General features: G+C 40.4%; 1 protein-coding gene across 20 annotated transcripts in view; it reads right to left on the minus strand.

Moving 5' to 3' along the window:
- Window positions 1–27,904, minus strand: part of LOC308060006 (poly(rC)-binding protein 3-like) — a 528,829-nt gene that overhangs the window by 87,168 nt on the left and 413,757 nt on the right. For 11 of the 20 annotated variants that reach the window (XM_080378167.1, XM_080378169.1, XM_080378161.1 and 8 more), the window contains one exon: window positions 19,091–19,237. The exons of 4 other annotated variants lie outside the window; for them this stretch is intronic. The gene's annotated coding sequence lies outside the window, so the exon portion shown is untranslated. The remainder of the gene's footprint in view (window positions 1–19,090; window positions 19,238–27,904) is intronic. 5 more of the 20 variants (XM_080378168.1, XM_080378157.1, XM_080378160.1 and 2 more) reach the window with 2 other exon arrangements.

A 27,904-nucleotide genomic window follows, 5' to 3' on the forward strand; every position in this document is an offset into this window, starting at 1 on the left:
GGACTGAATAATCATTTATTTTAAACAAAGACTTTTTTGTTCCCTGAAGTTGTTGCTATGCACATTGATGCAGGAATATAACTTCATCACAGGAAACAAGAAAGCTTTGTAGTTTGCATTTTTTTGGCTTACAAATGCAGTCCTGTTCACAGTGGTCACAAAGACATCACTTGATTTTTCACCAGTATTAATCATGAAACAATCTTTTCTTGCTAAGTTTTACTGCTACACAATTAATACACAACTGTAATATATGACTGGTCTTTATGGGTTTGGGGGCTTGAAAGCCTGTTTTTCGCACAGCGTTTCTTACTGTTTCAGACGCTGAATGGTACCAGTGATGGGCAATGGCTTGCCATCAGTCCAGCCATGCCTCTTCATAGCCAGTTCACACAGTGCAAACCAGATCCCACACCTGCTCATGCTGTCCACTGTGGCCTTTTGCTTTCCATTTTAGACATGCCATGAGGTACTCTGTAGCATAAGGTAAGGCTGCCCCAGAGAAACAATCATCTAGGGGCAGATTTGCACCAGGAGTGATAAAGTTGGAGGCAGAAAAGACCTACCAAAACCCTGGAAACCATCACTGTCTGCTGCTGCTGTGCAGTTGTGAGCATGGACAGGTGGTCAAAGGAGCTCTCTGGCCTCAGACCACACCTGGGACAGCTCTGGGCATTTCAACAGCATGGGGTATTTTCATTTGCAGTGATGTAGGTTTAAGTGCTCAATTGTAAACGAACCTTAAGCTAAGGAAAATTAGCTTACAAAGCATATTGCAATTAAGAACAAATGAAACAGAGCCATGGATATGTGAAATGGCTTTGGGAGGCAAGGCAAAACCACACACCCCCCCCCAACTTATCTTACTGTTGAGTTGGTCTTCAGTAAGACACTCAAAGTCTGGGAACAATATTCTCTCTTCTTCGACCACAACAAACTGCATTTTCACTAACCTAGCATCAGAGAAAAATCAGCTATCTTTGCCCTTCTCCAGTTACAGCTGAATCACTCTTGGCTTAGCAAGCAGGGCAAGGATGGGAACTTGAGGCTGGAGAACCAGGAAAACTTGATCCTCTTCCCAAAAAGTGAGCTGTGCTAAAAGTCTGTTTTAAGACTGCCAGGTATTGTCTTGTTAGCTGCCGGAGCATGAGCATGCATGATGTGAGGCACCAAGTGGCTTAGCAACTCAGGAACAGCAACCAATGCACAACATTTCACAAAGCAGCACATAAGGAGACAGTCTTTTTGCCACTGTACGATATCAATGACAATTTAGACAGAGCAGTTTTTATCTGTCACTGATCCGTAATTCACTTCTTTTTGCCACACTGAGTTATCATACCATCTTACGCTGAATGTAACTTCATTCATCAGTTATCCTCATCTGACAAGGGGAAACTGTAATATTATTGCATTTCACATGAAAGAAAATAGGGCATCAGTTAAAGAATTGGAATAGACTGCCCATCTTAAAGACTTTTCTAATAAAATGAGTTAGATGTGCTTTTTTTTTGGCATTGCTAATACTAATTTTCACTGAGTGTATGTATTTAGTGATGTTCCTTATCAAGAGACGTCAGAAATCACCTAATCTATTCACAACAATTCTGCAAAACAATTAAAACAGGCAGACTGCAGTAACCTTCATTGGTTCAGTGGCAAAATTGCATCCACTCACTTTAACCTGAAGGATGCTTCCAAGTGTGTCATGGACACGATGTTAGGTGTGCATTCACACACAGATTTGCTTAGGCTGTGGGATTAGTGCAGGACAAGAGAGAACACTTTGTTGCCTTAACATGATGTCTTTACCCTAGGGAGACTCCTTCCTTCTTTTCTGTAATGAAAATCGAGCTGTCAAGTGTCAGTCTGAACTCTAGTCAGTCAGACTAAAACGTTGATAAGATTTCAACTACATAAAACTGCCTTGTCCATTTCTGAGCTTTGCAACAACTAGAAATAATCTCAGAAAAATAAAAGTACCTACTTATAACATATGGAATCTTGAATTAAAATCAACACTCCACAATTTTCTGCCCCCTACCTTAACGTGTGGGGACTAGAATAATGTATAAAGTCAAATTCTCAGGATGTAAAAAACCCCACCAACAACAGAGCTCTTGCTTGCCTGTTTTTTGGCTCTTCAATTTGGTTCTGCTCTGTTAAGCCAGGATGAAATCACAGCAAACACTACACTAACTCTTCTGTTAATTAACAACCTGCTTTGCAACTGCACTTTTCATTCCCACAAAAAGTGCTGCATTTTCACAAAGTATCGCTTGTAGTAAGGCATTCAAACATGCTAATCGCAGCTTTGCCTCCCAGGGAGATGTATGGGCTTACTTTGCATTAGTTAAAGGCTTCTGAGTTGTTTTCCTTTTATTACTATTATTATAACTATTTGAAAAAATAGAATTTGTTTTATTTTTGCAAACTTGCACAAATCCAGCTAATGAACAGGTAAAATGATACTCCGATATGCTTTATGAAGTGACACAAAACCCAGTCAGGTTTCCAAGAGCAGCACAGAAATGCAGATAGAATGGGGCTGGGAGGGAAAATTCTTCAGACATCTCTTTTCTGCCACATAGGCTGCTCTGCGTTGGCTATGGCAGGAATGAGACAGAGAAATGACTGCAGACTCTGCAAAGCAGATGTGATTGTAAATTGCAACATATGCAAATAGTTCAGCATAGCTGCCTATACATATTGCATATTCATTTTTTAAATGGTCTTCACTTGTATTGTTATTAAGTATTTAAGGCTTTTTCCCCTCTATTTTTATCCAGTTGCTGGGTAGCAATAACAAAGATTGAAAAGTTTAGTCACAAGACAACAGGATCCAGCACTTGATTATTGCAAATTCCTGTTTACTGCAAACACTGACATAAGCGAATGAAGAATCTGGGTTAAAAACGCACACAGAGGATGCTACCTGTCTTTGTACTGACTAGCAGGCAGCTGGGAAATTGGCAAGCTTTAGCACAAAACCAGTAGGAAACTACTTCAATGAGATGATTTATTTTATTAGAAGGGCATTTAAAATGTTCAGCGAAAGTAAGGAAAGCTGGTGTTTCCTGTTGCATTAATTCTTCACTTTCCAATAGATCTAGGCCTCTGTGGCTCCTATTTTCATACCCGTGCAGCAGTAAAATTCATCTTGCTAGGAACGGTGGTGCTGATTGCACTGCTAAACAAATGAGCAGAGGACTGGACCCGTGGGTCTGGGAAGAAGCACCCTTTGGAATAGTTGCCCACTGCTGGATAAGAGAAAGAGAGAAGAGATGCCTTGGAGAGCACATTATTAGGAAACTGCCCAGGAAGAGAAGCCCCAGGGATCCTGCTCTATTCTGAAAGCAGTTGCTACACTGCTAACATATGATAATCTGCCTGGAAGATTCCAGGGTAATGTTATAACAAGAATAAAATTGATGATGCAATTTTTTACCATGTCAGTGGTGGGAGATTGTACAATACTAAGAAAAAGACAAAAAACCAGGCCACTGCATAAAAAGAATGTCTGGAGTGCATAAGAAGTTAACAGGGCACAGAGAAATGAACACAATGGAGCCAGAGCACCCCAGACCCATTTACAGTGAGTCATGACTCTCAAAAATAATAAATCAGCATGGACACAAATCCAGTCATCATCCAAACAGCACAGCATGTTCTGAACCAGATCTTGAAAAAGAGTAATTTGTCCCTTGAAACTGAGCATTAGGATGAGCCTTTTTTTCAATGAAATGTGCAACTAATAACTTTCTTTTTAAAAAAATAAGAGACAATCATATTTGACTGTGTAGATGTTACTTATTGAAGGTGTAGCCCTATTTGAAAATGTATTTTCAATTGTGCATTGAGAGCTGAAGGCTCTTCAGAAGTCCACAGATACAGGACGCATTATGTGCTGTTAGTTGTCTCGTTGTATTTGTACACAAACTTGGTCAAACAAAGCTAGCGGAATTTTTTTAAAAAATCTTTTTTTCTGAAAATATATATGCAAATTACACATACAAAGCCTTTACTACCTCAGTCTCACGCGATGTTGTTTTCAGTGGGACTAATAAAAGTCTAGAGTAAATTAATTTGGCTTATTGGTATTACTGCATAGAGAAGGGCAAGGCAGATTAGGCTCCAATCTACAGTGCTAAAAATACTCAGATACACTTGCTGTAGGATTTTTAAACATTGGACCTTAGTTTAAAAGAAAAGAAATAAAAATACTTTAAAAATAATTAAAAGCCAAGGACTCCTCTTGTGGAAACCACCAGGAGCTCTGCCACAGGAATAAATGGCAGCCACATCAATGGCAATGGAAATAGTAGATAAATTGTCTACAAGCACACCTTTATTTTAAAAAAGCCCAAAACACAAGCATGAGATTAATTTGTTACAATGTAGGTGGTAGGTGTTAGAGAGTCAATTAGTGAAATGAAAAGTTAGAGTAAATCCATCACTGTCCATTAAGATGTATTAAAGATAACAGATATAAAGTCTCTTTGCTGTTCTTAGACATGTAAAGGCATTTACCCTTAGGCTATTGTTATTCAGCTCCTGTACTTGAACATTAGCCTGTGTCTTCATGATGCTCAAGAATATATACACTTTATTGGGCTATTTTCTTCATTTAAAGATGAACTGCCAAGCAAAAAAGACTACATCCCTACTACTGCTTTAGGATGTATTAAAGAACTCAGTAGCAGGACTGAGCATTTTTGCTTAAACATTGTGCGCTAACATCTTTTATCTTGCTTTCTCTTTCTGCCCCATCTTCAGTGAGGGGTTCTGAGCACTGCAGCATCTTGTGTTTTATCATTTGCTTCTTTTGAAAAGCACAAGTTGTTTTATCTTTAGCTTTGAGAAGATATTGAATGTATACATTGTCTAGATCTGGATGTTTCCTCCAGCTCCCAAAAAGGGGAAGTAAGTTTTGGGAACCTGCAGAAAGCCTGGATGCCTGTTGGCTTCCACTCTCACACACCTTGAAGAGGGGGAGCAGAAGCCTAGGCTGCTCAGTGAACCACCGCACTGTTGCACTTGAAGGCATGCACAACGTGCCAGTTTAGGAGGAAGAGGGAAGGCCTGGGGCCACCTTGCAAACTGAAGGCGTGCCGGGTCCCATTTCCACGAAGGGGTTGCACTGAGGGTAGTTGGCTCAGATGGGGCATGCTGACAGCCCAGCGTAAAGTGGGACCTTGCCTGCTGTTGGGTTTGATATACTTTTGAAAGTCCCTAAAACTTCTTTAGATTACTTTGGTCATTTATTTTCCTCAAGAATCCCACTCCTTAACCTACATTGTCAGGCAGACCGTTCCCAACGTGTGATTAAATAGATACAGGAGCAGAAAGTAAAGAACAAGAACCCATGTATTCCCTTTGGAAACCAGGCTCCATTATCAATAGTAGCAGTGATACAGACTGACACTTTATTGAATGGTTAAAACATTTGAGATGAATGACAGGGCCCAGTTTTCTAAGAAGACACCCCGCAAAAAGTGTCAGTTCCTTGACTGGGCACTTTGTTCAGATAAAACCTTTGAACTAAGCTCTTCCCCGGTACGTTCCAAGAAGCTTTAAACTGCACTGCATTTACACAGACTGGTAGCCCTGGCTGGGCTGGGCAAAATCTAAGAGTAAAGGTGTCCTTTGCCTCTCTGTAATGAAATGAGGAGTGACACCCTGCAAAGACCAAGCTTTGTTCTTTGCAGGCATGGCAGAAGGGCTGCAGAGGCATTAGCATCATAGGAGACAGGTGAAAAAAACAGTTGTCAATCTCTCATGCCTTGCCTGTTGTATAAAATGCACTAGGTTAGAACTAAATTGCACTGCTAATGAAATCATATTGTTAAATGAAGCCATTTAACATGGACAAGCATTAATCAAAATTATTTCATCTTTAAACACTGTCTGTGTTAAAAATAGAAGATCATTGAACTCTTCCTTTGTTGAGAAAGCACAATTAACACAAGACAGTACTCCCACTCCGATTATAAGCATCACCAAGCTTACATGAGGAAAGACAACTGAGGCTGTGGAGAAAAATATTTACCTCCAAATGCCACCCTGCTGTTCTCTCCTATCCCTGCCCAACAGCTTTGAAGAGGGCAAGATACAGCTCTCTGTTGATTCACCAGGCACAGTTTCAGCTATCTCAATGAATGAATCTGAAGGTAGAAACAAAAGAATCATAACATTTTGTTCGACATACTGAACCTCAAAGGTCCTGATCTTGAAATGTCACTGGTCAGAGATGTCCAAAAAATATGCTTCAGCAAGAATTGTAACATTTAATAAAAAGGTGCAAGTACTTTCTAAGGATATAGGTCTTCAGCACAAATATGATGTATAGAAATAAAACCAAACCAAATACCACAGCTGGTCTTTAATGACACCTAATTTGCATAATAAAACCAGAAACGCGTGTTTATGGAACTGTCAAAGGCTTGAGGAGATGGTTTTATCTTCAAACTGCTACTAAAAAAAGCCTCCATTTCCACAGACGCTTCCCAATGCACTGCATTACCTTGTCAGCAATGAGTGCTAGGAGATCTAAGCACCTAGAGACAGGTGCTTACTGAAATACAAATCCACAGCCAGGTGCTCCTTCAGACACCAAAATTCACCTCAAAGAAATTTCCTTTTGCAGAGGACCGGCAAGCTTTAAGTCCCTCTTAAATTTTCAAACTAGGGTTTTAATAAGACTTAGGTAAAGTTGTTATGCTGACCACCTGTCCGAACACTTAACTTAGGTGTAAAGTAGATCATACAGCACATGAGTCAACAAGCCTTGTGATCAATGGTGTCAAAGGCTGACAAAATAAAGAACAGCACAGGCACCTCCACATTCAGCATTCATTACTAGAAGTCAATTATCCACCATCTGTGCAAGTGCATTTGAAGTCCTTGTGTTACTTGAAAATAAAATTATACCAGGTCAGGTCAGTTTAAGTGGCTGGGTTTCTTGTTGGCTGAAGTCCACATCTCTCTTTTTTGCTGTACTTCAATGCCAGCTGCAAACTTCTAGTAAAGGTGCAGTATTGTGTTTGTTTGTTTATTCATTTATTAAAATGAAGCCTCATATTAACACTAACAATCCAAGCTAGCATTCACAGAGCTCAAAACTCCTTGGGACCAGTCTGCTTTACTTAGATTTGGCACCAGTGACTCTATCCAACCTTTCTCTTCTTCAGCAAAAAGAAACCATATTTCTACCTCATCAGCCCAAGCTCAAGCTTTTAAGAGCAACTGCTCAAGTCCTCTGCTACAGCCCTTGTTTGCAGACTGCTGAGGTTTGCCATTAATGTAAGTAAGATGGGAAGTCCAGGACACCCAACACCTGAGCTCCAAAACAGGGAGCACTGAGTTACTCTAGAGGTACTTTCAGCAGGCTGTCATCCAGCTTTCTACTCATCTCTTCACTTTCAGTATCCTCATTCTGATATAAACTCCACATTATTTTGCTGCTTTTCTCTTCTTAACCATTTAGATCACAAAACTGGCTTTTCCTTTCAACTGCTTATATGCTGACCTGTTACATCACTGCCAAAAATTAATAGCCCACATAGCAAATTGCCACAATTACTAACTAGTTTTAATATTTCTATGATGCAAAAAACACAAGACAAGAATCACTTTGTTAAGACAAAACCAACACTACTATTTACAGGTGTGTCTGTGCAAAGGGCAATTTTCTGGCAGACACCCTACTTTATTCAGTGAGCTGAAAAGAATCTCCCTGCCCAAGATATGCTTAAGAAAATGCATACAATAATTTAATTAGCTATTGCAATTTTGTGTAGTCCATGTAAGATTTTCTGTAGAAATCCCCCAGTTTATGGGATTTCACTGGAAAGACTTGGTGAGTTCACGTCATGCTGCACAAGAATGTTTCCACCTCACGTTATTATTTGAAAACGTATCCTCTCCTGACAACATACTCTTGCAGCAGTCTTCGCGGTTAACATGGGAGGCACTGGTGGCACAAATATTTGGTGTAAATAACCGTATGTGGAGACAATGGTGTGGATTTAATCTGCCATCCTGGATTCTGACTGAATGCCTCTAAACCAGAGCCTCTTACATGAACTTCGTGTCAGCTCACACAGTATCTGCTGCCAGGTAAGGCTATCTATTTAGCACAGTAACAAAAAAAAATTATCAATAAACACAGAAGTTAAAAACATCTACCTGTTTAGACTACCCTGGAAATATCTTCAGGTAAGTAATCATTCCACCAGGAGTGGAGACTGTTGTCAATCAAATAAAGAAACTGTAGCTGAGTACTGGTATTCTGTGGATGAACATGGAGGTACGTGCGCAATCCATGTAATGTGTTGAAGAAAATGTGGTATCAGAAAGGGGCAGGATGGCCAGCTGAAGAGAAACTGGTGCAAGTTCCTACCCTGCCACAGATCCGCTGGGTCATCTTGAGTGACCACTGCTTGGCATCCCCTCCTGTAAGCACAGCTAACAGTACTGATGCTTTTCTGTTCAAGGCACTGAGAAGTCTCTTGGGGAAACATACTAAAAGATGAGCTACAGTATAGCTAGAGGATGTCTCATTGAAGAGCCTGAAAGAACTGAAATGCTCAGAAACCTCAAGGAGCCCATCCATAACATCAGGTGATGTTCTGCTCTGCTGTTTGGGTAAGGCCATTTTGCTAAGAGTAGCTAAAAAGCAGTTATGTCAATACCTTTGAAATTCAGTAGTAAATTCTGGTTTGATCATCTTTTCTCCAATCCTTCCAGGGAGGCAAAAGTTCAATCAAGGATAAAACTTTGAGGTAGCTTACATCATTCCTCCTTGTCCCCCAAGAAAGTTTAGGACTGATTCTTAGATGGGTGGATGTTGGTTCAGCCGTTGGTACATTTGTATTGAAAAACAAAGGCAACCCTACATTTACAGTTAGGAAAGTTACTCCAGGAAGCTGTGAGAGAGTAAAACAATAAGACATCATTGGGGAGCTCATTTTAGAGAAAGCACAGCAGGATGCACAGCCACAGAAAAACAATATTCAAAAAATCTGACCTAGATAACAGTATTTCCTAGTGACTAGAATTCATTAAAAACAACCGATTAAAAATGTACTGCACAGGATTCTTTGAAGTCTGAGTGTCACATTCAGTTTAAATAACCCAACCCAACTTAAAAATAAAAGCAAGTTTATTTTTTTCCCTTACCAAAAAATAACAACAAAGCAAGCTGAGAGTTCTGCTATTAAGAACAGGCTAATAATAATTTAGTATGAAACAGAGCTCTGACTTTGTAGGTTTTATATGAGCGAATGCTTTCTTTGGCTATGAGTGAAGCTGGTAAGCCTGCAGACCTGAATGCTGGGTTCAAAGAGATTCCAAATGCAAAAGCAAAACTCAGCAGAAAGTCTCAAAGTTTCCATATTATAAAACTAAAGCATTTTCACATCGTTTTAGTGGAAAATCATGATGATTAAATTATGCTGTCTCATGGTAGCAATGTTAGCACATGTTAGGAGGTCTCCTTCCAGCCTTTCCTACTTCCCTGCTTCTCCGTGAGGGCTACAGTGAAACTCCTTCTTAAAAAATGAGGCTCAGTTGTGTCCCTCACAGAGAGGAAGAAGGGAGAATCAAACCCTTTCCTCCTTGAGGTGGCTTTTGAATTACGTTGAATAGAGCCCCAGGTTACCTCTTCATTTCAAGAAGCTACTCCCATGCCTTTATACTCAGTTAAGCACTATACCAATGTCAAAGTGCCTTTCCACGTCAAGCCTATATTAACCTTACAAGTAGATATGGTTTACTTTCAAAGCTTACTGTCATGTAAGCATGAATAAAGGGATGAAATACATGGACTTGTCCATCTTTTCCTGTAAAAATAACATGATGCATCACAAAACATTCTCTAGTGTTAATTCAAAACTTTAGATCCCTGCAGAAGGTCCTCTGGACATCTCCATGTCTGAAAAAGACACTCTCCCCATCCAAAAAAAAGCAGACTCTAATCCCGAGTTTAAAACTTGCTAAAAGAGAAGAATCACAGAACTGCAACCAACATAAATGCACCATTCTTATCACACTGAATGAGTTTGACAGTTTCTTAAAAATTACTCCAGAAGCAGCTTTGAATTGTACAACTGCTTTATACCTACTGACTGCGTGGTTAGGCGTTTGTCACTTGATAGTATTTATTTGTGCCCTGAAACAGTTACAGGAGCCAAACTAAGCTCTTATCTCCAGAAAACACTAAGCTAATGTAGGTAGGTGAGTGTGCTCCATTCTAGTCATTATTTACTCACTTGTATTTGATACTCAGTTCCTATACATCAAGTCTTTTCCAAGCAAACTCATTAAAGGTCAATTAGAAGATGACTACAGTTGCTGGCTAATACAGGGCCTGTTCATCCCCTGAACATACCAAAATACTGATCAACCATGCTGCAGGAAGGAAAAGGTTCATTGCAACTTCTGCAACGTGGACAGTAAGCACACTGCAAAACAATCCCTACTGGATTTAACAGCAGTGACTGAAGAGTTCGCCCGTCCTCCCACCCTCTTCCCACACCACTTCATTGCCATAGTTAAATCTGGTTAGTCAGTGACTCAGAGTCCCCAGCCACCTCAGCTCATGTGCTTCTTCAGTGCCAAAGAAAACCTGAAGGTAGATTACACTGCCCTCGGGCTGGGAGCTGCAGTGGCTGGAGAGCAGGCACACTACTTTTTGCTGGTTTATCTCAAGGATAAGGAGTTCCAGCAGAGGCAGGGCAAAGTAATTGGCAGTAACTTCTCAAACTGCCTTGACATGAATCAACAGAGGTCTTCAATCACAGCCCACAGAGCAAAATCCAGCCCTGCTCGCCATCGGCTCCACGTAACATACCCACAAAAGGATTTGCTAAAGTATATTGCAATTCACATTCTTTTGTTGCCCCAACCACTGATAAATCTCTGCAATGAGACTTGTTATAACTCATTTCACCAAGCAGATGAAATTTCTTCTTAGACAAGCAGTTCTGCCTGTGTGGCTTTGGATCTTCAGGCAAGTTTGCAGACCTACCAGAATGAAACCTGAGCAAAACAGCCTTGTGTGTTTTAACTGATTGTAACTCTTGCATTTTAGAGTTACTAGTTTTAGGCCTCACCAGGCCGACATCTTCTCCTTGTGGGGCCAGTAACTAGAAGATAACTTGGTATCTTGGAGTCAGTGCACTTCCACCTGAGATTTTTGCAGGTCATCTCAGAAGTCCCAACACAACTGGCACCCGTCCAAGTGTCTCTAGTGACAGTGACTGACTGGTAGTCAGTTACAAGACTTCCCTAGTATTTTCTTTCTTTCAAGAACAACACATCACTGTATTCAGACTTTAAGCCTATCTATAATGCAAAACTCCTACAAGGTGCTCCTGTTGCTTTGAAGATCTCCAGCAGCAGCCTTTTGCTGGATGTTCATTTACTCGATTTGGTATCTAGCTGTTCTGCATCAGTTTCTATCATCTCAAAGTTCAGAACACGGTTACAGGCTGCACAGCTAGCACAGGCTATGCTGCTCTCCCACTGTCAGAGTGCACTCTGCCTTCACCCCTCTGCCCAAGAACCGACAGGTAAGGTTGCTCCCAGTTTTTACCTCATTCCTTCTTACTTGAGAAGCTTTGAAAAAAGAGGTTCCAAATTATTTTGCTATTTTATTGTTCCATCAGAATCATGATGCTTTTTTCTTGTAACTGGATGGATGTTTCTCCTTTGGAGGACACTACTTCCATTGAATAGTGCACAGCCAAATAATCCTTCCTCCCTACCTGATGTTCCAAATGACTGATTTGGGACTTTACACTAACCTTGGCAGCTAAAATTGTCTAAACTGTTTAATGCTGAAGTAGGGAGTTTCTCCTGGCATGCACAAATTCCTATTTCAGCCCTCCAAACTCCAGAAAAGTAAACAGCTCTCTGTTCCTTTTCATTTATTTACTTCATTGTACTTGAGCCCCTTTTTGTGAAGAACATTTCAGTATGAATTTGGATCTTAAGAATTAAATTCTAGGAGAAGCTGGCAAGAACAGCGGGAGATGGACAACCACAATGTGCCATGACACTCAAAGCAAAGGGACTTAGGTCAGGTAGGGGTAGTACCACTTAAGCTCTGAAACAGGAGCTCATTCTGTGGGGACGTGTATCTGATCTCTATTAAACTAGGGTAAAATGAGGAGCAACTTCAGGACACTGACTGGATTTACATCAACAATAGAGGAGGAGATAACTAGTTTTACAGAATGTGAATGTACTTCAAAAAGTTGAAGCGTAATTCAGGGGGACATTCCCCCCCCTCCCAGTCTTACCTGCTTCTTTTTTCCAATATATTGTTCTGGTCCTAACAAATACTCCATTTGCACACTAAGGCCAACAAACAGTTAACCAAGCATCTGCTGTATTTCCTTGAATAGTCCTTTATTTTCTCTATAGGGAAATACTGGAAAGTCTGTCCTTACGGAAGGCCACTTAGGCTGTGACTAAGCATTGCTTTGGATCAGTCACGTCCCAAATTCAGTAAAACAGTTAAATCTATGCTTAGGTTTGTTTCTACTGAGCTAAAGGCTTGCCTGTATGTGTAAGTCTCACCAAAATCAAAAGGATTAAAACACATACTTAGATTTACACAAGGGAGATGGATTTAAGCATAATGTTCAACTGCTCTATAGAGATGGGACTTAAGCAAGTCAAGGCAAGTAACAGATTAATTTTTAAAGAGTACTGCTCTGTGGTGCTGTGATATTACAATAATTAAGATGTGACTGTGGAAGTGGCAAACATCACTCCATACCTCTAACCTTCTTCGCAAAAAATATATTTACAAATGAATGTAATTAAGGTGTTTTAGATGCATCATTGGTTGTACCATGTTCTTGCTCCTTTTGCGATTACTTTACTATCTGTCTGGTTTACTTCACCAGGAATAGGAGATTCCCAATATCCACATGAAGACTCGCTCCCATCATTGGGAGGTAACATATTTTCAAGTTCCAATAAGGTAAAATTAATGTGCCAAAATAAAGGTAAGTCACCTGAGGATGACCCCCCTCAGAGCAATGTCATAAATTATTATTATTATTCCAATTCCTGCTCCAGAGACATTGGAAGAGTCTGTGGCTTAAGACATTGTCTAAAATACTATTTTGGTGACTGTGAAAATCAGGGTTTTTTTACAATCAGACTGTAAAAGTCAGATCCACAAGCACAAATCCAAATTATCCAAAGTGATTGACAGTTATACTGTTCTCCAAAGTCTTAATATGTCTCAAAAAAGTCAATGTATGTAGGATTTACCACCAGAAATAAATTCTAAAAAAAACCCCCAAAAATCTAATTGTAGATGGATACAAGTAAATGACTTTTAAATCATTTTAGAAAAGGTCTTCTGCATTTACCAAAGCAATGAACTTTAAGTCCCACATCTCAGGCTTGAAAACCCAGAAGCAGCTGTTCAGCAAGGTAGAGTAGCAAGCGGAGATCCAGTAAGCAACTGATATATTTATAACATAAATCCGTGATGATCATCACATTATGATCTTCATGTACATGTATATACATACATTTTAAACTGCATAGCCTATATACTTTATAAGGGCATTAACAATGCATACACAGATTATGTGTAAGAATATTAAAACTGCACCAGGGTGTATATTAAATTAATGGAATTTCCAATTATACAAATCTTAGCATTTCTTCAAAAAAAGTAGCAAAAAGGAACTATCTCTTCCTTTTAATCTTATCATTTAAATCGAAAAGATACTAAAATTTACATTAATCAAAACACAAGAAAGCACCAGTTTTACTGGTGATTTTATAAAAATATTCTCTGCATTGCTTGTGGTTGTGCTCCTCAGACTTATTACTGCAATTCTCTTGCAGTTCGGTTAAATGTCAATGCTCCAATTACTTTAATAGTCAAACTGTGTGCTATTTTCACCACACAGTCATTCAGGCTTGTCATGTTTGACAAATCCAGTAATTGAGATGAACTCTTGGAGTAAACTGACATGTAACCAGTCATTTTCTACTGCAAAACATTGACCTCTGCAGCGTAAACCACAGAGGATTTATTCAGCAGCGTGAAAAAACAAACAGGCTTGTTAAGTGTAAGACCATCATTTCATACATCTCCACTCATTTCCTTGTTTATTCACTTTATGTTCCATTGGGGTGGAAATTAAAACATTAGGAGGACTTTGAATAAGTGCGGAAAAAGGACTAGAGCAATTATTCTGAAACACTATTGTAAATTAAAAATCACCTAACATTACTAGAGACCAAGTGTACAGTTAAACAGCTTCAAACCCCTGGTTGACCCTCCCCTGCCCCCAAGCAGCTGCACCCCTCCCCAGCTTCAGCTCATTAACAAAAAAAGGTATTACACAAATTACAAAGTGTTTGAACATGTTTTTTTCAGTCAGTCATTACAGTACATTAACCCTTGCTGGGCCTTTTTATTTCTACCATTCTTCCACCACGATGCCCTGCAGCCGATAGGTAGGCAACACATTGAAACCTCATGACTACCCCCATTTACCTCCGATTCACTGAACCAAGCACAAGCGCTGCTAAAACTAACTTGTGTGTACTTGCTGGGCTGGCAGGTCCTTGGGTGATGCCTTTGGGACAACTATCAGTATTTGACAGGTCTGGACAGCTACAAGCCCATTGCATTTGTATAAAAAACCAAATATTTTGCAACGCCAACTTGTTACAAAGAGAAAATGCAACAAAGGTTTGGGATAAGGATGCAACCTAATTCAAATGCAATTCTGAAGCTCCCCTATGATTTACATCAACAGGGACCTGATGCTACTTTTGTTATAGTTATGAAAGTTACCATTGACCTTTCTACAAGAATTTAGCCCTTCTTTGGATTAAGTGCTGACATTTCATATAAAGAATAATAATAAAATAATAAAAAAGTTGTGATCAAGAGCAAATGGTGAATAAAAATATAAAGAAGAAATAATCCACACAGACAATACCAACTTCGAAGACATGACCTTTGCAGTTGCCAAAATTAAACATCCCCTTGCATGCTTCTGACTGCCTTTATCAGAGACTGGCTGGTCTAGGATACGTTACCAAACTAGGCTAAAAGAGACCCTTGCTTCACGTCCCCTCTCCCGGACTTTTTGCTTGATCTTGGGCAAGAGAATTTTTTTTTTTTTTATTATTTTACAAGCTGATTGACTGTTCCTTCTTGGAGTCTTTGAAAGAAATGTGTTAACTATTACAGGTCACTCAGATTCTGCAGGGGATAAAGACCTCTTAAGTACCAAAGGCAGCCTGTCCATATAATTTTTTAATACATACCAATTTAGAACCAAGTGGGTAACAACCACCAAGGCTGAAAGGGCAACAGAAATCTTCTGAGAAGGCAGAACTAAGAACAAAAGACTTTTGTAGTAAAAGAAGAGATAGAAATTAGTTGTGCCAAATTCTATTTCCAGGAAAAAGAAGCAGTTCAAATACCTAATAGAAGGGAAGAGTTAATAACTAAACAGCTGCACTCTGATTAAATACTGCTTCCTTCCAGTATTACCTTTTCTAAGACAGGCATTGCCCACCTGAAAGACAGAGACCAGAAACCTATGATGCTACTTGGAGCATCTAGTAGCATACAAAGCATAAGAGCTGGTTGAGTGTGAACAACACCCTCTCTCACTGTTGAGGTCACCTAATGCTTATCAAGGAGGAAGGCAGTAACTGTCCTTTCAGCTGGAGGCTCCAGATTCCAGTGTTATCCATGGGAAAACACAAGTTCTTAATGAATGACGGTGCTTAGGTACTCATATGTCATGCATTCAAACAGAAATTAGCCTGCGGTACAGCGTGTGGCTGACTGAAGCAATTCGCTACATTTGTCTTGAGGAGTCTGACTCAAAGAGGAACAGAATACTGACCCTAAATCACAGTCCTTTTCACAGTCTCACAACCCTTAGTATCTCCATTGGTCACGTACACTGTGTGTACGCCCTTACCAAGTAGGGCATCTGCAGAGATCATGAATTAACTGCCTGCCTTTTCACATGACACAAACCCAGTTGAGTCTTGAATGAGGAACTACCAGTAGCAAGAAGGTCATGAGGAAGATGCTCTCCTAAAGGTACTGCAAGCCGTATAGCAGTGTTCCCTGAAGGCAGCACAGTCTCTGGCACCACCTGCGTGAGACTGCAGCTGCTGAAGGAGTTTGTGTCAGGGCGCTACACAGTCCCAATCCACAGAGCATCTGTAGGCATCACCACAATGCAGAGAGAACAGCTCCTTGGGTTTAGCTATGAACACCCATGCCCTAACGCGCATTAGGAAGGAGGACGGTTATTACCTCTCCAACCCAGAGCCACAAAGCCTGAAGAACTGCACACACCCAAGACAGTGGTCAGTGCTCTGCCCCCCTGCCCATCGTACAGCCGCCCCCTGCTGTAAGAGTCCCAGTCTTCCCAAGGGAGGGAAAGCAGATGATGCCCCACCTGCCACAGTGTTGCTGGATCAATTTTTTTTCTTCTTTTTTTCTCACTGACCTGCTGTAGATGATCATAGTACATTAGTCACCCATGCAACACACCACATGCACCTGAGCAGGAGAAGAACCTTTTCCACCCGGAGACACCAGCTTTGCTACTCACCCTCCATGGCTTAACCTCCTGTAACAGCAGGGCTCTGGCAGAAAGCCTTTGCTTTTCTGTTAATGAGTAGCAAAGCAACATGCTAACTGAGCATGCCTAGTGCTTTCAGGACTGCATTGGGCTGCCTACTACTCAGCAGCTAGAGTTTGACTTTGACTGCTGGTTATCATGTGTGAAGCATCAGACAACTGCTCAAACCAGCTTTGGGAAAAGGGGGAAAAAGCATTTTCCTGCCACAAGACACAATAAATCCAAACCTGTGAACACCCAAAACATCATCCCCCTCCCATCCCCAGGAAATCCAAGCCTGGTCTGATGTATCCAAGCCACTGTTCCTCTCCCCTCTCCCTCCACCTTCTTATCATAACTGCAGAGTGGATTCTCACTATTATACAAAAAAATAAAAAAAAAATAAAAAATTGCAACTCTAGTACACTTCACAAGGGCAACAAACTGTAGACCACAGCAGGGAGAAAAATCTTCAAAAAAACTGGAACATGATGACCTTCAGGGTATGATTAAGAAAAGCTAATTCTTATGTCAGCAGGTCTGCACTAGATGACCTTTTAAGGTGCCTTCTAGCACTTTCCTGACTATGTTTGCAAAGCACCATTTATTAGACTGCATTTGTGTCAAAGGCAGAGCTTGTGTTCCTAGGTGTTACATACAATAATATTTGCCTGCTAACTTAATTTGTTACCTATGTAAGGTTATCTTATGTTATCTAGTCACTAACACAATTCAGATTACTTGCCAAAAGTATTTAAAATTTCATTCATTAAATCACACCCAAAAAATGACACTATTATTAGCCAGTGACTAATAACTAAGGAAGTGTCTGTCTGAGAGATTGCTTTCCAACATTTCACTTTTGCTGCCATACAAAGCAACCTACTCTACAAAAGATGGTTGCTAATGATTATATGAGAAATAATCATGCCTCTAAACTCCAGATTTTCCTGATTTTTTTTTCTGCATAAAAATCCAGGGAAACGTGTGTTCTCAATATATCTGCTCCTGATAATTGGAGGGGGGGAGCTGCTTCATGAAGTTAATCTTTTCTTTTAATAATCAGTCATCAGTATTTCTCAGGGAACATTTTCAGGCCCCAGAGGCTGTCAATGCCAGCCATATCTCTTTTGACAATCTGGAAAGAGATTCTCACATCCTGTGGTGGTTTATTTTTTTCAGGCCACATCCTTATTCCCTATAATCAAACTCCCACCCAGCCAGACCTTTGAACATCTATGCTGAAAAAAAGACTTTGCTCTTGCAGAAAGAAGCAACAAGGAGGGAGGAGAAAAGGAGCAGGAAGAAAGCATTATTTATGGCTCAAAGTTGGGAAGATGGGCAACTGAGAGGAGCAAAAAAGCATGAGGATTAACTAGGAGGACTGTGGCTTATGCCTTCCAAAGATGCTACTTTGCAGGGTGGCCTGCAAGCCAGGCGAGTGGGTGCCTTGACTTCCAGGAGACTCCAGGATATAAGGAGAAATAGAAACTATATGGGGCACTTCAATATATGTTTAAGGATATATGTTTAAACTTGTAACTCTTCAGTGGCTAAATACAGGACAGACACCTTGCTGCTTGGTGGAAGAACAGGGATTGTGTTAGAGTATTTGCCCAGAGCTGTAACAATTTAAGGAAGTATCAACAGCCTTTCATCAATAATTATATCACCAAGGGGCAGGGAAAAGCAAGTTTATTAACAGACCTGAAAATATATGTATGTTTGTGGGGTATTGGTCATACTCAAATGTTTAACCACAGTGATTGGTGCCCAGGTACAAAATTAATAAACATTCCTTTCCTTAAACATACACTTGTGTTTTTCTCAGAACATTATTTCAGGTTACTTCATGGATTTTTTTGGCTCACAGACAGCTTACTTCATGCTGACTTATGAAAAAAAAAATCAGAGCCCAAATTACTTTCTAGATGTTAAAATGGCACTGCCTTGTGAGAGGACACGCTGCCCACAATAATCTCCATTCATGTCTCCAAGCTCTTGAATTACTTAAATCTAACTGTAAATCACCCTGACATATTCTAAGTGGAATGGTTTCATGTATGAAGAACATTTTAAATTGGTGTTAATAATACAAAATAAAGGACTTATTAACACATCTGGAATGGAGGGGCCAAAGGGCTTGATGTCCCACAAACCACCACATAGTCTTTTGAAATCAGAGTAACCATTTCAATCTTGGAAGCAATTAGTTTTGGTTATATACTGAGTACATTGCTAAAGCTAATATGAGTGATCTGGAATATTCCTTACATTTAGATTGCCAACAACTGTACCAGGCAAAAGATGGTAACAGAGCAAAAGATGGAATCCTGTGCCTTGGCAGGCTTATAGTCTTTAAAGATGAGAAGAGTGAGTGGAAAGACAGCAGGAAAGAAGCAGGTTAGTATGCACCTCCCAAGCTATAGGCTACTAAACGTTGTACATACATTACTAAACACATTTGCATACAATGCAATTACTGGAGTGCATTTTCTTGAAGAGCCACTCACAGCCTCACATGCGGGAAGGTCCATTCATGTCAGTGCTGCATCCCATGAGTTACAGGAAAAAGGGAAGATCCTTTAGGGATGGTCCTAACAGGATACAAAGGGCTCCATGAGTAATTATCATCTCTCATAACCATGGAAAACCAAGATAAAACACACTCATTTAGTCATAATGCTGCTCACATAAAATTACTGATGTAGAAGAGACAAAAAAAGAAAAAAAGAAAAGAAAAAGAAAGGAAAAAAGACAACAAAAGAACAGAAACTAGTCAGGGCTTTTCCTGACCTAGACCTCCTTTAATCAAGTTTGCTTCATATGGTTCTGGGGCCTGTGATGCTTTGGGAAAAATCTTGTTTGAGTTGCTGAAGAATAATCTTACAGCCCAGATTAAGCTTTTTCATTTATTCTGAGAACTGAAACCATTTTAGCCATTCTAAGACAATACATTCCGTGGCACCTCTATTTTCTGTCATTAATTCTGTGCATATTATATAGAATTTTTAACATGTATACATTTATAGATAGATGTAACATGCAGTCTACTTTTTTATATGTATACTTGCATATAACTTCTATAGCATGTAATACATGTTATGTGTATATATTATATGTAGTATATTGTACTATGTCCTTTCCCTTAACACATTGCAAAACTCCTTGTACTGCCTAAACAACAAACAACAATAGAGGATGTTTATTATGCATAGTGGGCTTGATACATAACTATGCTTTTACCCTTTTACATCTATTTAATTAAATTGAAATGAGAGTGCCACACAATTCTAAAACTGGAATACTTGAATAATGAACTGTACCAATAGCTGTACTGTACCATGACACTCTAACACCTAACCTCAATATCTTAAAAGCACTTTACAGACTTGATCTGCATATTTATCCATTTCCCTTTCAATCTGGAAAAGTGGAGTAGCTGTTGAAAATTTTTTGTTAATTGCCCTTAAAAATCTGCTGAATAACTCTGAGAAAACGCAAAATCAAAAGGGTATCTTTAATAGACTTTTTTTCTTTATGACTTTCATATATACATTCCTAGGCATATACTAATATATCAACCCCTAAAAACCAATAGAAAGCTTCAAATTACTTTGAGCAGAAACTGAATTTTATTCCTCAAAGCACAAACTTGCAGATGCCCAACTTTACTGCCTACATTGAAAATGAGACTAATGTAAGTTTCCAAATGAGAAGGAAAAAGAAAAAAAAAACCTCTTCACACAATAAAAATATGTAAGATGCAAGAACACACAGATACACAAATACACACAGAGGAAGCCTGTCTTGGTGCTACAGTGAGGAATCATTTTAACTTACATTTCTGGTTGGCTTTCATTCCACCAGAACCCTATCAACAAAATGATAACCATGTATTACAGGCTGCCTACTTACTGTTAAAACACTCTTAATCCTGCCAACGCTGGTTCTACAGAAAACATTATCAGTGTGCAACCATAAATGAACAAAATTACCATCTGCACATTGAAGAACAGAATTGCAAACATAATTATATCTCTTACAAGTTGTAAGTACACAGTTGTTTCAAATTTGGACTTATAACCTGTTTTTCAAATAACAGCTTCAGTCTGCTTCCAAGTCACCAAGGTAATGGCTGTAATAAGTAGCTATACCTCCTAATCAGTGAATGTCACAATAAGCATAGTGCATCTATCTATCTAATCTTTTTGGCCACGTTATTATGGTTTATGAGTAGTTTTACCACCCATATGTTATGCTGTCATGTTCTTCTAAAAGCTAGTTATTAGGATTAACTGGAGAAAGTGAAATGTGAACGTCTGCTTAAATTGCAGAGATAAATGCTGCTAGAAGCAAGGTGTCCTAGGTCAGAGAAAGATGTGTTATGCATTGCAGGGCATGCCACTTATTTTGGTAGGAAACCCACAGAATTTGCTTTGGCCTCTGCAAGGCTTTCTGACTCGTTGCCACAGTTGACTTCATGTGGAAAACAACAGCTGACCCTCATTTATTTCTGCTCTACTAATAGGTACCACGGACATCTGTACAAAACAGTAGAATCAATCCTTCTTCTCACTAACTTTAAAGCCAGATGCTGTAATGCCTGTGTTATTCATCACATTAAGATCACTGTACCTTATGAAGAGTTATTGATACGCCTTTCTGACCTTAACAATACACCAATATTCAGAGGACTACTTTCATTAGGACAAAAAGTTCACTATGAAATCAGATGTCCTTAGATGCCAACACCTTCATTTTTGGTACAAAATACAAGAGGTACACAATGGAGTATAACTAGCAAACAAAAAGAAACCTCAAAACCACAAAACCCCTTGGGGATCTGCAACCCACCACAAATTAAGACTTGCATAAGAACCAATACTGTAAGGCTATTTGAGGTGGGGGGGAGACAAATCTCATTGTGTGATATATTAGCAGAAGTGCCACATGCAAAAGACAGGAGGCAATTATTATCCTCTGCTCAGCACTGAGGAGGCCACACCTGGTGTTTAGGGCACTGCACTTCCAGGAAGCATGAAGAAACTGGAGAGAATATAGAAGAAAGCAACATATTTAGGAGAGTTCCTAAAGCTCTGACTAGGAGGGAGAGACTGAAAGGTGGGGTTTCCTAGTCTTAGTGAAAAATGAGAGTTTTCTGAGAGGAAAATGTTCTTATAAATGAGGACAGTGCTGGTTTTCTCCATTTCTGGACAAAAAGTTACCGGTTTAACTTACAATAAAAAAAAAAAAAAAGAATTGTTCTGTGATTCTAATTAGTAAGAGCACAGACCTAACAAAGAACAGTGAAGCAGAGAAGCAGATTACTGCACGCAACCCCCTTCACTGCAGATTTTTAAGAAAAAAATCCTGTGAAGGATAATATAATTATACATAATTCTCCATCCTATTGCAACTAGGTGACCTTTAGAGATGCCTTCAGCAGAAGCAGTGTAAGAGCTGTGGTGGTCCACACAACAAAGGGTAAGAGATGACCCCCTTTCCCGCTATAGCACAGCATCCCATCTCCGTTGAAGAAGGGCTGGAAGGGCCTGGTGCTCCTACCCAATGGCCTAGAGCAGGGGTCTTCAAACTATGGCCCGTGGGCTGGATACAGCCCCGCAGGGTCCTCAATCCGCCCCTGGTATTTACAGACCCCCCCGCCGGGGGTTGGGGGGGGAACCAAGCAGCAGCAGATGGCTGCCTGCCACTGCATCCGCGCGCCGGCCCCCTGGTTAAACAGTTTGAGGAGCCCTGGCCTAGAGGAGTCACCCTCATAGCTTCTCTGTTCTCCAGTCTTGTATTTCTCAGATGGAGAAAACTGGGCCAAATTATGACATTTCCATCTTCCTACATGCACGGGTCATCAAACAAACTTTCTTCGTAAGTCCCTCCATCAGCACATTGTGCAAGAGCCCTCTGCTCTTTCCTAAAGCCATCTTCTTGGTGTTTCTGTAGCTACCTCTGGCCCTCCCTGCTGCCTTTCCCCCAACCCTCTACTCTGGCCTTCCCACCCTTCTCAAACCTTTGCATGGCCAACAGCTCCCTTTGGACTGCGGGGAGCAGTTTGCTGTTTTGTAGGAACCAGGCTACATAAAGAAGCTAAATGACCTCTTGGTGCCTATCCTGACAGCAAGGCTGAGACCCGCCCACAGTACACTATGATGCATTTATCAGTAAAAAAACTACCTAAGACATTTATGTGACATCTCTTGCTACATTAGTAGAACAGCAGTTTCAGTATTGGAAGTTCACACACTTCTCCAGGGTGGACTCCTCTCTGTTCCAAGTTCAGTATCCTTCCTTTCTGACATACGCATCTTCAAATGTCTCTTCTGTTACTGTAGGGTTCCTTCAAAAGAACATGAAGCTTATAAATTAAGATGACATCTATTTGTAGCTGCCTCTGAGACTCAGAAAAAGGTCTTTAGCCAAAATTGCCTCTGTCCAGCACCAGGGATTTTTATTTGGCATGTGATCAGCAGCACTGTACCGAAGACATGAAGCTGGTGTAGCAAGCTGTAGACAGAACAGCATCCATACTAGTACTTTGATGATGTTATACACTGAGTGAGCCCACAGTTTGTGGCTAGAGCACATGGGATACCAGCTGATGAAACACAGCACAGGCGCTGTGTGTTTGCAGCGCTGTCCCTACTAATGAGGTAGGCTGCTGCGCTCTGCAATAGCTGAAGTTTCTATGGAGCTTTTATCTTCAGCTTCAGTGAGTTACAATAATCCAGCCCGGTTGTGCAGAACGTGATCATCGCTACTGCTAGATCCACACCAAAGAAAAGGAAGCATAGCTTCTTGAACAGCCAGAAGTAGAATAATTAATTTCTGACTATTTCTAGCATCTTGGTATTGAAGTACTATCTAGAGTAGAATGCTGTACAGAACTCATAATGCTCTGAGAAATAAAGGTCAAGTGCCTTCCAAGAGAAAAGGGGTCACTGCCTCTTCCAGTTCCGTCAGATCACTCTAGATAAATTTCTATGCTGTGGCTTGGATACAGCCTGAGCCAGTTACTCTTCATGAGTAATTTAACAGTATCATATGATCTACATGTCAAAAACAGTAGGAAGATCAAGTATGGATGTTAATATGATTTAAAAGGTACTTTGCTGTAGCAACAGCTAGAGACACAATTAGGTCTCTGTCTTTGCTAGTCATGGAAACATAATGAAAGATTAGTATAAGTAACTACGTTACAGTGGTCAAAATAAAAGAGCTAAGCAGTATATTCTCTTTGGTGCCTCATTTGCGTATTTGAGGCAGCCGTTCCTTAACGTCTTAGCCATGATAATATACTGTGAAGGCTGTATTGCAGATGTACCTTTAGCATTCTATTTGCTTCTAATGGAACAAAACTAAATAAAGGCAGCACAAAATGGTACTTTGCAATATATCTTGGAATAAACACTTCTCTGATACACAACAGCTAAGCATTACAGTGTAGGTGCATGGGAAGATGGGCAATGTTCGGTACTCTGCATTAGAAGCTCCCTTGTTAGTACTAACACTTTTGAGCAAAGGGAGGTTTGGCAGCAGCCAGAGGTAGCTGCTGGCTTTTCACCCCAAAGCGGGGGGAAGGACTGCCTTTTCCCAGTCACAGAACTGGAATATGGGCTGAAGAATCTAAAAGGCACATGTTCACAGTGTTAATGACAAAAAGGGATTACCCAATGAAAAAGACAGAGTTGCACATTAAGCAAGATAAACATCTGACCCTCCTGGAAGCCCCAAGACCTGCAGTACTTTCTGCAACAAATAATACATTGTAACGCAAAGACCTTGCGTCAGTGAATCTGACTGGTGGGCACATCTAGGACACCATACCCATACAGCCAGTCATTATCAGAGCGTGAGAACTTTCAACCTGAGCAATGCGCCAAAGGGTGCCTCTGCCTTATCCATTCATGCCTTGCTGGGATAAAAACGACTTGCCTCACAACAACACAAGTTTTGTATTCAGAGAAGAGACATGACCTTTTGATTTCTGCATCTATTGTGCTCTGTTGCTTTCTATTACCAGCCATAACTGCACAGCTGGTAGGAAGCTACAAGGAGGTTGGCAAGGTAAATACCCTGCAGAAGATGACCTGACAAATGTGAGCAGGTACATGATTTGCAGCCACCTGCAGGCACAGCCATTGGCACAGAAGCCCCCAAGGAACAATCTCATTTTAGAGATCCCAGGCATGTCAGGAGAGCACACTTTCTTTTACGGCCCTTGGGTCTGCCACACACAGTGGTGGGATGCACACCTAGTCTCTAGGAATACCCTTCTCCTCATTAGGGGCTTACAAATGAGCTCAGCGCAATCCTGTCCTACTGGTGATGGTCCACTGCCAAAGATTAAAAGAGTTTAATTTGCTTCCTCAACCCGCAAATGTTATGTAGTATCACCACCAAGTAGTACTCAGTAAATCCTCAGCTGCTGCTATGAAATAAAATGACTGATAAGCACTATTTTTAAACACATAATATGTTATTCATTATGCAATATACACTTCTGTCATTCTCCGAGGGAAAAATGCCTAATTGCTTACATTATAGCTCACTAGAAATATAACAAAGGAAACAAGACACGCTATTGAAGGATGAAAATAACCACCATGGCAACGTGGTACGGGGCCTGACCCTAAGAAAGAGGTATTTATTCTGAAGGCATGTAAAAATTATAACAGGAGTTTTGAGAAAAGCACTGCCAATTAAGGAAATTGTCTGAGTTACATGAAAGAAGTCACATTTACCTAAATACTATTTCTTAAGCTTAACCCATATTGTTCTGTTCTTGTGTGCAGGGGTGAAGAACAGTGGCATACAAGATTGATGGAATTCTGACTCTCCCCCTTTCTGCTGCTCTTTGGGACTATAACTCAATGTAATACAGACAAGTAGTTTTTTGAAAAATTATAGTGGCTGTCACTTATCTTTGAACATACGGCCAGTTTGACAAAATGTCTAGCAGCCTTACGGCTTAATACCTGCATACATATATATGTTAGTTTTGCCTCAACAAGCAATGGCATAAACCCGTATCTTTTTTCCTTCCTGCTGACTGCCCATCACTCACACACATTTACACAAAGAGGAGTATAATACAAAAGAGTGAACAAATAATACTAATAAAATGACATTACATTTCTGCAAACACAATGGGTAGCCATTTCTCAGGAATCCCGTATGTCCTCTACACACAAAACCTGCAGACCTCCAGAACAGCTGCTACTTATTAGCAGTCTATAAATCTGCACACCCATAAATGCATCGGATTTGCTTGGTTATCTATCAGATATGCAGAAAGGTAATGGTGTGGCACACATTAGAATTCATGAATGCACTTTTTGTAGTGCTTTTTTCCCCAGAGGTACATTCAGGCCAAATCAATGGCCTCCAGAAAGTGGTGATGATGCAGCGCACAGCTTGGAAATCCATTCATGAGGGAGGGTGACATGAAAGATTAATTAGATGTTTGTACTTTCTGAGGCCACAGTTGTTATTTTTGTGGAAAGGCACCTGTTACATGCAGGTATTTACCAGGTTTGACAAAATGGGGCATAACTGGACACGAAGCCTTAAAAATTCATTGCAATTGAAAAGAGTAAATGTTTAAAGCACACTATAGCCATCGTTCTACACACGGTGTGCCACGTGTTAGAATGGTGATGCACTAACATTACTGTTAAAAGGTTCATAGCAAGAACTACATGCTAAATACAATATAATTAGAGAATACTTCCCCGTGAATTAAATGCAAATACTTTGATATGTGACTGAGTGACCACATTTAGTTACTATTGGCACGTTAAATACAATTTTAACCCCATTCTCAAGCACCTGAATTTTCTCCCAAAATGGCAGTCAGGCAGAATACAGTATTTCCACACCAGGGACAGGAGAGGAACTGGAAAGCTTGGTGAGCCATGAAAAATTGAATTTCAGCGAGGCAATGGAAAGGACATTGTTGGGCAATTACAGCACTCCAGTGTTTGCAGTCCGCGAAGGCTGCAATCATCTGCAGCGACAGCATGGTGTACGACTCCCCCAAGGCAGTGCACTCTAGTTAAATCAATTTGTCAGAAGCAGGGCTGCTTCCTCCCTTCTGCAGAGGAGGCCCACCGGAGTGGAGGACAGCTGGGGCGCACAGCTGTCTCTCTGCAGCAGATCAATTAGAACATCAAAATTCATCTGCTAATTAGCAAGCGTGTACAGAGGGGAAAGAAACCTCCCTTAAATGAATCATTTCCATGTATTAATGAATTCAGTGACATCCCAAATTTAAAGCCTAGCCCAACGAGAAGAGACACAGCCACATGAGGTGCTGGCTAACACGATCAGACAATTTCATTATCATAAAAACTGTATCTGCTGCTGAGGTGAAAATAAAACTCTCTAAAACTAAAAAAATTGCACTTCCGGTATCGGCGTAAGAAGACTCACATCTAGTAGAGCTACTAATGTCTGATCACCCTATGAACAGTGATTGCTGTAATGTGGCATTAAGAATAAATGGGTGGGACCAGGAAAAATGCTAATCCCGGCCAGCCTGACATACGGCTTGCTTTGAAACACGCTGAAAAGTCCCTTGACTTCTGTGATTGAAGACTGGGCCTGAGGTCAGCAATTTTTATCCTTGCTTTTATTTATTTTTATATTCGACCTTTGCGTTGTTGTTAGAATGACACTTATTGTTTATTCACATGTTGCAATGTTGCCAAGGGGTGTTTTTACAAGAGAACTTGGCAAAAGTCAGCTGCTGATCCAATGCCGTTTCAAGTCTTAGCAGGACAAGGTCACTAATTTCTTTTTCTGACACTTTTAGCATGCTTAGCAGAGACAAAAAAACGCCCACAACCAACCAACCAAACCCCCCACATACTATTTTTGCATCAAAGCTCACAGTGTGGCTGTTAATTCTTGCATGTGCAGTTCCTAGCCCAAAGACAAGCCAGGCACACTGAATATATACACAGAAAATTAATTTCTCCAGCTGGGAAGTGTACCACCAACCTCCGTAGTTACTTCCAGTGCCTCTGCCATCACCACCTAATCATAATGGACTTGAACAGCTCTTCTTTGGACACAAGCACAAATCTTTTGTTCTTGGAAGTTTGTCTGAGAACCCTCGTACAATGGGCATCTCGTCAGAAATGCTTAAGGAAAAGAGAACATCAGTGTAGAGAAGACTGCGACAAAACGACCTCCCAGAAACTATAGCATAGTAGAGGAAACTCTAAAACTGTCATCTGCAATGA

This window comes from Falco punctatus, assembly GCF_963210335.1.
Source record: "Falco punctatus genome assembly, chromosome: 3".
Taxonomy (NCBI): domain Eukaryota; kingdom Metazoa; phylum Chordata; class Aves; order Falconiformes; family Falconidae; genus Falco; species Falco punctatus.